General features: G+C 41.4%; 1 long non-coding RNA gene across 6 annotated transcripts; it reads left to right on the top strand.

Annotated features, from left to right (window-relative positions):
- The first annotated feature begins 1038 nt into the window (after positions 1-1038).
- LOC140521344 (uncharacterized) lies at positions 1039-10464 on the top strand. Of its 6 annotated transcripts, none has more exons than XR_011972893.1 (4): positions 1039-1285; positions 4037-5503; positions 8516-8586; positions 8676-10464. It is a non-coding gene; the product is annotated as an uncharacterized lncRNA (long non-coding RNA). The 6 variants fall into 6 exon arrangements; XR_011972892.1 differs by having other exon boundaries at positions 2156-5503; XR_011972891.1 differs by lacking the exon at positions 1039-1285 and adding an exon at positions 1298-2421.
- Positions 10465-10536: the final 72 nt, after the last annotated feature.

Raw genomic sequence — 10536 nt, 5'->3', positions numbered from 1 at the left:
TTGAGAACAAAGATCTCTTGTTATCAGTCTTTGTATCGTCGCAGCATTTAAAACAATGCCTTTAGGGTTACCAAATTTTTTTTAAATGGTCTTCCTGGAATTCATCAGGAACAAGCACCTGTTCCTGTGATAAAATACCGGCCCAACTGGTCAAACACTAGGTGATTGGGCCACGGCGAGGTCTTTTTACATAGTAACTGCTCTGCAAATATTTATTACTTGATGGATTAATTTATAGAAAGGAAGGTTTCGTGATTTAAAATGAGCGAGATAGCGGTGCGGAGATTTACACCGGTATATATTGAAGCCCTGAGCTTAAAAGCTATCTTCTGGTTATTTACACGTGAAACTTTTACATTTCTCTGAAGTGTTACATTGTTGCAAGAACCACAAAGCCTTCCCACTGTGAGAGAAGATCTACATCTCTCTTGGTCAGTGGCGCCTGAGCAAATACCTGGTCGCGTCCTTCCTTTTTCCCTCTCCTCTCCTCTCCTCCCGGTCCTCCTCCTTCCTCTCCCCTCTCCTTTCCTCCTCCTTCCCCTCATCTTCCCCTCTTTCCCTTTTCCTCCCTCTCCTCTCCCGCCTATTTCAGGAAGCAACAGTCCTGGATAATTTGAATGTTTTTCCAGGTACCCAGAGGGAAATCAAATGTAAGCCTCCGTACCCCTGGGGCGTGATGACGTCACCCTGCAAGAAGTGCATCATCAGCCTCTTGGGGGAGATGGAAGCACAGGCTGTTAGGGTGTCATGACATAATTTGGATTTGGGGTAAAGACCTGCTTGTTAAAGCATAAGGGGAGAAGATCCCTGTAGTCCCCTGAAGGTGGATTTCTCGTGGATGTTGGGCAGTAAGCATATGGGCAAAATTGGAAATCTGGTGTACTACTCCCTCCAGCTTAGGGGTCTGCAGCGAGAGAGCGGGCTGGTACCCTGCGCTAAGGATTCCTGGCGCCATCTCCTGGGGTCTGCAAAGAACTGCGGGCAAAATAATGTGAGACTGCAAAACGGGGGGGGGGGGGGGGGGGGGGGCGGGGTAGGGGGAGCTGGAGGGGATCTGATCTAAACTGTCGAATGAGTCGGAATTGAGGAAATCCAAAGAATGGTGACCTGCACATCTCTCAGTGGATGTAACACCTGCAAAGAACAAGCAATGCTGTGAGGAGTCACGTAGGAGAGCACTGATGTAGGGGAGCAACCCCTAGAAACCCCTGCTAGACTCCTCCCCTGGACAGTGTTGGAAATGATTGAAACACTGATTGGAGAGGAGGGGACCAGTTGTTCCCAGGTGAGTCCTAATCTGAGTCCTGGTTTCCATTAAATCCCAAGTAAACCTATTAATGTATTGAGCCTTGTGAACCTGTGAGCTTTAAAAGGGAAGATGGTGATTACCATAGCCCAGACTAGCAATTTTGTGCCTGGGGCAAGCAATAGACTGTTGTGGGAAAGGAACAGGTCAGAGGGAAATCAACCAATCAATAAATAATTATCAAGATGTTACTAGGAACCAGCCATTTAACATTCACTAAGTGTTAAAGATATAAAGGAAAAAAGTGGAAAATAGTCCCACCCCCATGGAGTTTAGATTCTGATGGCCCAGGTACATACATAAATAGAAGCAATCTTAGAGGAGAAGGCAGTAGCTGCTGGGGGAATAAGAAGAGGCTTCTTGCAGGTGGTATCTCTAACACACTCATAAGGAAAACGAGATTGTAAGAGGAGGAGATGAAAAAAGAACGTTTTAGATATGGGGGCACCTAAGACAAAGGTAGAGAGGTGAGAGATTGAGCATCCTAAACAGCAAATAATCCAATAAGGCTACATTGTAGGGTGTTTAGAGAGAAGTAATGTATATGAATACTCGAAAGATAGGAAGGGGCCAAGTTGTAGAGAGATCTAAATGCCAAATAGAGGAATTTGTGATTGATCCCAGAGGTAATAGGGAGTCATTAGAGTTTTTGAAAGGAGAGAGATCACATGATCACAACTTTCCACAAGAGGATAAGCTTAATCCTGCCTCTACCACCTCTGTAGTGGTGGGATGAACAGGAGAGGAAGCAGGTCCTGGAATGGTGTTTTGGTGGCCATTAAATTTTCTGCTGTAGGTCAGTCTCCTGAGGGTCTCACCCTAATTGTGGTTCCAATGTCATCACAATAGATACTGAAATTCCTGGATTTTCTATGTGAAGACAACTAACCAGATGAGTGAGAAGTCACTCTCTCTGTCATGAGACCCATTGATGCAGGTGTTACAAGAGCATAGAGAATTTTACAATTGGAATCATGTAGTTCAATCCTTCTCATTGGGCAAATGAGGTTCAAAGTAATGAAGTGAATTGCCCATGCTTACATGTTGAGCTCTTGGTCCAGCTGTGATTTGAACACAGGTCTCCTGATTCCTGGTCTTGTCTCCTCTACCAGAAGGTAAGCTTTTGAGTAAAGTGGCCTGTCTTGAGTTCCTTTGTATCTCCCCATGGCGCTTAAACTCAGTGCTTTGTACACAGTCGATGTGAAATAAATATTTTTTGATTTGATTCATTTTGTGGATGAAAGACAGCCTTATGGGGGAAAGGGAAGAATGCATCCAAGATCTTTGATCTTTACTTCCTCCTAGACTAGTGAAAAGTACTTATGTAGCCCAAGAATCTTGCTTGTCTTCTTTTGGTCCCTCCTGACAATGCAAAGACTTATCCTCTGATTGGACCATCCAGTCATCTCTCCTTAGGTTGGGAGAGACCCCATGTACCCAACCAAGATGGCATGGGCCATTCATTACTGTCACTGGTAGATGCATAGAAGACAAATGTTAATTTTAAAAGTGTCCAGGTCAAGGATTCCCTAAGCATAGGGCCCATTCTTGGCAAAATTAGGAATCACTCCTTCAAAAGTAGTGTCTGTTTATTCAAAAGTAATCAGTCATTCAACTAATAGTTATTAAGTGACCACTGTGTGCAGAACACTATAGGCACTGTGAACATACATATGTGACTGTATATGGGGAGGGCGGGGGAGTGGAGAGAATGAGTCATCAACACTTTGGCTGTGAGCCTGAGTCAAGGGGATGTTGGTGGTGCCCTTGACAGTAACATAGAAGTTAGAAAGTGGGAAGGGTTTAGGGACAAAGACAATGAGCTCAGGTATGGTTGTATTGAGTTTAAGTATCTATAGGACATCCAGTTCAAGATGGCCAATAGGAGACTATAGATGTAAGATTGGAGGTCAGCAGAAAGGTTTGGGCTGGATTAAGTAGATTTAAGAATCAGCAGCATAGAGATGATCATTGAATCCATGGGAGCTGATGAGATCATCAAGTATAGAAGGAGAAGAGAAGAGACCTGTGTGATACCCAAAGTTAGTTAGTGTGACTTCCAGCACATAATAGGTGCTTTCAAAATGTCTATGGAGTAACTGAGTTTAGTCTTTTGATTCTTCTGCCTCTGAGGCGTAAATCATTGGAAGGGGCCTCAGAGATTATTTATAATAACCCCCTTATTTTACAGGTGATGAAATCTGGGTCCCAGGAGGGGGAGAAGTGATTCAGTCAGTTACACTGATAATAAGAAGCAGAGACTCTGCTTTCTAATCCAGGTCTCTTATCAAAATATTACAAAAAAAAAAAAAAAAAAAGGAAAGAGACTAGATTATGCTGTCTAACACAATGGAAAAAGCCTTCTTTCAATGTTATTTTCCTCCTAAGATTCCCAATAGTCTCATGGTTTCTGTGACCCCCCATCCCTTATCAAAACCTGTTCTTGTAGTAACTTAATGCCTTAATGATAGGTTTATAGGATTTGGAACTGGGAGTTATGTTAGAAATCAGTCAAAACCCATCATTTTATAGATAAGAAAACTGAGAGTTGGAGACAGGAAGGCAATTGCCTAAGGCAGGGTTTCTCACAGTGTGGTCTGCATACCTCTAGGGGCTCCCCAAAGTCAAAACTATTTTCTTAATAATTTTGTTGTTGTTGTTGAGTCATTTCAGTCATGTCTGACTCTTTGTGATCCCATTTTTGGGTTGGTTTTTTTTTTTTTTGCAAAGGTCCTGCAGTGGCTTGCCATTACCCTCTCGAGTTCATTTTACAGATGAAGAAACAGTTAAGTGACTTTCCCAGGGTAACACAACTAGTAAGTGTCTGAAAGTGGATTTGAATTCATGAAGATGAATCTTCCCGATTCTCAGCCCAGTGTTCTATCCACTATACTGTATAGCTGCTCTTTCGTAGTAATACTTTTTTTTTTACTTTTCTTTTCTCATGAATTTTCCAGAGGCTCCATGACTGTGAATTCAAGATTTAGCTGCAAATATGAATCCTGAGTTAGTATCTTGTCAGTAGAACATGCTTTTGCCTTACAAATGGGCAAACCTAGAGACATGTGGACTTGTTTGGATTTGCTGTTTTGTTTGTGTTCAACAAATTATCAACATTTACTAATCATCAAAGATCTATGTGAATTCTCAGCAGCAAACACAAGTGGTTCTCAAGCAGGCAAAATGTTGAATAACTTTTTCAAATGTCACATTTCACCCCACCTCCCCGAATAACTGTGTTGGTATTTCTATTTGATGCATGAGTCATGGCAGGCAAAACTACTGAAGCTTTACCATAAATCAAAGGAGTTGGCATCAAACTAGGCTAATAGTCTTCACCACCATGTGCTCAGAGTATAATATATAAATGACTGAATGCCAGTTTATTTAAGAATATTTTTGATAAATAAAAAATTTTACTTTGTATTAAATCTTGAGCCTTGAGTCCAAGGAAAAGCTCGAGTACCACTGAGTTGCAACCTGAATTCATCACTTTTTTTTAATGGTATATCAATTTTACTTGAAAGAATGACAAACAAAATATGGTTATTCAAAGATGAATGTTTATCAGATTCTTTCTCAAGCCCATCACTTCAAGGAAAACAGTTGAGAGTATTTGTGGCCAATAATAAAATTCAAGAATTCAAGTGAAAATTAGAATTTTGGAAAACTTGTATCCTACCACTGTGACTGGGCAGTTTTCCAATAGTTAAAGACTTTTCTGGTTAGATTGCCACGGATATCAATGAGTGTGTTTTTCTTTATATTGTACAATATAATGTGTCATCATTTGGAAGATCTGCATAAGTCAGTGAGCCAATATTTTCCAAGTGATCCAGGTGTGATGTTCCAAAATTAGGCATTGGAAGGAAGGAAGCAAGCTTTTGTTGAAAAGCTCCTACTATGTACCAGGCACTTCCCAAATATTACCTCATTTGATCTTCACAATACTGGAAGGTAGGTGTTACTATTATTCTCATTTTATAGTTTTCCTCAACTTACAGGGGAAACTGAGGTAAACAGAGGTTGAGTGATTTGCATTCATACAGCTTAGCAAATGTCTGATGCTGAATTTGAACTCAAGTCTTTCCGACTCCAGGTCCAGCTCTCTATTCACTGTATCATCCAGCTGCCACTGTCAAGTCATGGTATAATATCAAGGAAGAATATCTGTAATTACCTGGAATCACTATTAAGGTGCTCCTGTCTTTTTCTTTTTTTAATTTATTTGTTTAGCTTTTAACATTCATTTTCACAAAATTTTGGGTTCCAAATTTTCTCCCCCCTTGTCCTCTCCCCCCACCCCAAAACACCGAGCATTCCAATTGCCCCCATCACCAATCTGCTCTCTCCTCTATCATCCCTCTCTGCCCTTGTCTCCATCCTCTCCTCTGTCCTGTAGGGCCAAATAATGTTCTATACCCCTTTACCTGTATTTCTTATTTCCTAGTGGCAAGAACAGTACTCGACAGTTGTTCCTAAAACTTTGAGTTCCAACTTCTTTTCCTCCCTCCCTCCCCACCCTCTCCCTTTGGAAGGCAAGCAATTCAATATAGGCCAAATCTGTGTAGTTTTGCAAATGACTTCCATAATGGTCGTGTTATATAAGACTAACTATATTTCCCTCCATGCTATCCTGCCCCCAATTACTTCTATTCTCTCTTTTGATCCTGTCCCTCCCCATGAGTGTCAACCTCAAATTGCTCCCTCCTCCCCATGCCCTCCCTTTCATCATCCCCCCCACCCTGCTTATCCCCTTATCCCCCACTTTCCTGTATTGTAAGATAGGTTTTCATACCAAAATAAGTGTGCATTTTATTCCTTCCTTTAGTGGAATGTGATGAGAGTAAACTTCATGTTTTTCTCTCACCTCCCCTCTTTATCCCTCCTCTAGTAAGTCTTTTGCTTCCCTCTTTTATGAGAGATAATTTGCCCCATTCCATTTCTCCCTTTCTCCTCCCATATATTTCTCTCTCACTGCTTGATTTCATTTTTTTAAGATATGATCCCATCCTCTTCAATTCACTCTGTGCACTCTGTCTCTATGTGTGCGTGTGCGTGTGCATGTGTGTGTATGTAATCCCACCCAGTACCCAGATACTGAATAGTTTCAAGAGTTACAAATATTGTCTTTCCATGTAGGAATGTAAATAGTTCAACTTTTATAAGTCCCTTATGACTTCTCTTTGCTGTTTACCTTTTCATGCTTCTCTTCATTCTTGTGTTTGAAAGTCAAATTTTCTTTTCAGCTCTGGTCTTTTCATCAAGAATGCTTGAAAGTCCTCTATTTCATTGAAAGACCAATTTTTCCCCTGAAGTATTATACTCAGTTTTGCTGGGTAGGTGATTCTTGGTTTTAGTCGTAGTTCCTTTGACTTCTGGAATATCCTATTCCACGCCCTTCGATAATGTAGAAGCTGCTAGATCTTGTGTTATCCTGATTTTATTTCCACAATACTTGAATTGTTTCTTTCTAGCTGCTTGCAGTATTTTCTCCTTTACTGGGAACTCTGGAATTTGGCCACAATGTTCCTAGGAGTTTCTCTTTTTGGATCTCTTTCAGGCGATGTTCTGTGGATTCCTTGAATACTTATTTTGCCCTCTGGTTCTAGAATCTCAGGGCAGTTTTCCTTGAGAATTTCATGAAAGATGTTGTCTAGGCCCCTTTCTTGATCATGGCTTTCAGGTAGTCCCATAATTTTAAAATTGTCTCTCCTGGATCTATTTTCCAGGTCAGTTGTTTTTCCAATGAGATATTTCACATTATCTTCCATTTTTTCATTCTTTTGGTTTTATTTTGTGATTTCTTGGTTTCTCATAAAGTCATTAGCCTCCATCTGTTCCATTCTAATTTTTAGAGAACTATTTTCTTCAGTGAGCTTTTGAACCTCCTTTTCCATTTGGCTAAGTCTGGTTTTGAAAGCATTCTTCTCCTCATTGACTTTTTGAACCTCTTTTGCCAATTGAGTTAGCCTATTTTTCAAGGTGTTATTTTCTTCAGCATTTTTTTGGGTCTCCTTTAGCAGGGAGCTGATCTGCTTTTCATGCTTCTCTTTCATCCCTCTCATTTCTCTTCCCAGTTTTTCCTCCACCTCTCTAACTTGATTTTCAAAATTCTTTTTGAGCTCTTCCATGGCCTGAGCCCATTGAGTGGGCTGGGATACAGAAGCCTTGACTTCTGTGTCTTTGCCTGATGGTAAGCATTGTTCTTCCTCATCAGAAAGGAAGGGAGGGAATACCTGTTCACCAAGAAAGTAACCTTCTGTAGTCTTATTTTTTTTCCCTTTTCTGGGCATTTTCCCAGCCAGTGACTTGACCTCTGAGCGTCCTCTTCACACCCACTTTGCCTCCAGATCTGCCCAGCCAGAGCTTGGGGTCTGAGATTCAAATGCTGCTTCCCAGCCTCAGGGCTTTGGGTGGGGGTGGGGCTGCTATTCAGTGTGAGATTAAGTTCAGGTGCTCAGGTGGGGGCAGGGCTGCCTCACAGGGCTCAGTTCCCTCAGGGGGTTTATGCAGAGACCTTCAACAATAGATCCAGCTCCTGCCTGCTTGGGGAGCCCTGGTCTGCTCCCACCTCCGCTGCTGCCTCCCGAGGGGGCCTAAGTTACGGGGGCACCCCACTCCCCTCTCGACCTGCCAAAGAGACCCTCTCACCGACCCTTGTCACCTGTGGGTGGAGGGACCCTCATGGCTGTTGGAGATTCCGTCCCTGAAGCCTGCTCAGATCTGCTCCTCTCGGTGCCGCTCGGCCAAGGAGGGCTGGGCTCTGCTCCTGGTCTGGTGCTCGAAGGACCTTTTGCGAGAGATTTTCAGGCTCTCTGGAACAGAAATCTCATCTGCTCTGTTGTTCTGTGGCTTCTGCTGTTCCAGAATTTGTTGGGACTGCTTTTTTACAGATATTTTCTGGGCTGTGGGTTTGGAGCTAGCGTATCTGTGTCTTTCTACTCCGCCATCTTGGCTCCGCCCCCTGTCTTTTTCAACTATATAACTTTGTGAAGCTGGATTTTCTCCACAGTGCAACAGGGTTTTGGGGGCATGCCCAGATAATTTAGAATGGGGGGTACCACATAGGTGACGGCAGGGACTTGAATCTGGCAGAAGATGTTTTGTGTTTCCTTACCATGTGGATGGGGGGAGTGCCTTTCCATTGATGGACTGCATAACTAGAACAGGCCACCATCTTTAAAATCACTCTTGGTCTCTTTCCAGCTGTATTGAGAAGATTCAGCAGTTCTGTTCACCCACAGCATGGACACTATGAATTAAATTGAGTGAGAAGGGTAAACTTCTCTCCATTTCCTTTTTACTCTATGACCCCCAAAAACAGGCTCGGCATTTTAGTCTAATCTGTTTCATTTGTTCTTTTCAGTTCTGGACTCAGAAGAACACCGTAGTGACTTTGGAGGAAGGATTGCACACTGAATGTTGTAGACAGCCCCAGCAGAGAAGCCCTAAGAAGCCAGGGTGCCTAACGCCCAAGGGAGGCTTTGGACTTGGGAGTTGATGGGATTGTGCTATATAGAAAGTGATCTAAACTGTGAATGTAATCTTCTTCTCTTCCTAAAAAAACTGAGGTGCAAGAAATGGGGGATTATGCCTCCCAGAAATGGGTTTGTCCTTGATATATCTTTGAAGGAAGTATTCCTTTGTATAAGCCTATCCTACTGTTCAGTGGTTCAGTTGAACTAGGTTCAGGAGACCCGTAAAATTAGTGAGGGCTAAAGCTAATGACAAAGAGACTAGACACTCCCAAACTCCTTAAATGTACCAGAGAATCCAGGAGAAAGGGTGAATTGTAGTATACCTGGCTTTCAGGTAGTGGGGGTCAGGGTAATCACTGTTACCACATATTTCAGTGAAAACAATAGATTGCAATGGTTTGAAGCCTTCCATTAAGCCAGACATTAAAGAGATTTGAAAAAAATGTAAAATGATGCCACTCTTCTCACTATTGGGGTTTTTCGGGGGAAGAAATATAACAATTTTTATTAACATGTTATGTTAATATTGCTGGGTTTATTATTGACATTCATAAATGAACATTTTAAAAATTCATCAGTTTTCATTTTTAATACAGTGAATATAGATAGTTATAACCCACTTAAACAAAAGCTCTCTGGGGTTAATCCTCAATACTTTTGAAGAGAGTAAAGAAATTCTGAAACCAAAAACTTTGAGAGCTGCTGGCTTAAGGTTGTACAAGGGATCAGGATCCTAACTAGGATCCAAACTCAACTCTGCAGCCCCAAGGACGTTTTCGTTTTAACAATGGTTGATTTCTTAACCCCCCAATCATAATATTTAGTGGTAGAAATCAAAGACAACAAGCCAATAGGGCCAATAACCCTCAACTTACACCATGTGGACAGCTAACTTTGGAGGTAACAAGTATGTGGACAGAGTAAGTGTGAAACCTAAGTTCTGGGATTCAAATCCAGGCTCTGTGACCTTACGCAAATCAGTTACCCTCTCTAAACCTCAGTTTCTTCATCTGTAAAATGTAGGATGAGATCACCATTTAAGTTCTCTTTAATCCTGACAATCTGATTTTTCTGGGAAAATTTTTATATTTTATTTTCCAATTACATGGAAAAACAATTTTAACATTCATCTTTTAAAATTTTGAGTTCCAAATTCTCTTCCTCCTTTACCCCCTCCTTGAGAAGGCAAACAATTTGATACAGATTATGCATGTGCAATCATGCAAAACATATTTCATATTAACCATGTTGTGAAAGAAAACACAGGCAAAAAAACCCAAGAAAAATAAAGTAAAAAAGTATGCTTCAATCTACATTCAGATTCCATCAATTCTTTCTCTGAAAAATATGAATTTTTTGATTAACTTTTGCTTAAGACCAGTCCCTCTGAAATAATTGCACTAAGATTAGTGACCTTAGATTCCTAGACCCAGTGAAGGGTCTTCATGTGTTTCTCCAGATTTTGCTTAGGAAATCACTGTTCACAGTTCTGATAGATGGCTGGCAACCATCCTTACTTCATTAACTCACCTGTACCTAAGTCCTAACAGGTTGTGTTGAGTACTGTATGTTCCCAGGTCTTCCAAGATGTTTTAACACCAGTTAAAAAACCATAGTTTTTGTTTTGTTTTGTTTTGGCTTGGAGCTTGGAGCATCAATAAAAAGCATATTTCTGAACCTTGGTGATATAACTTGATAGCCTCCTCTTCAGGCTTATTGATTTGTTACCCCAAGCCTTGGCCCCTGATG

This window comes from Notamacropus eugenii, chromosome 1 (assembly GCF_028372415.1).
Source record: "Notamacropus eugenii isolate mMacEug1 chromosome 1, mMacEug1.pri_v2, whole genome shotgun sequence".
Classification (NCBI taxonomy): domain Eukaryota; kingdom Metazoa; phylum Chordata; class Mammalia; order Diprotodontia; family Macropodidae; genus Notamacropus; species Notamacropus eugenii.
The sequence above is the reverse complement of the archived record's forward strand: the minus strand, read 5'-3'. Positions and strand labels throughout refer to the sequence as shown.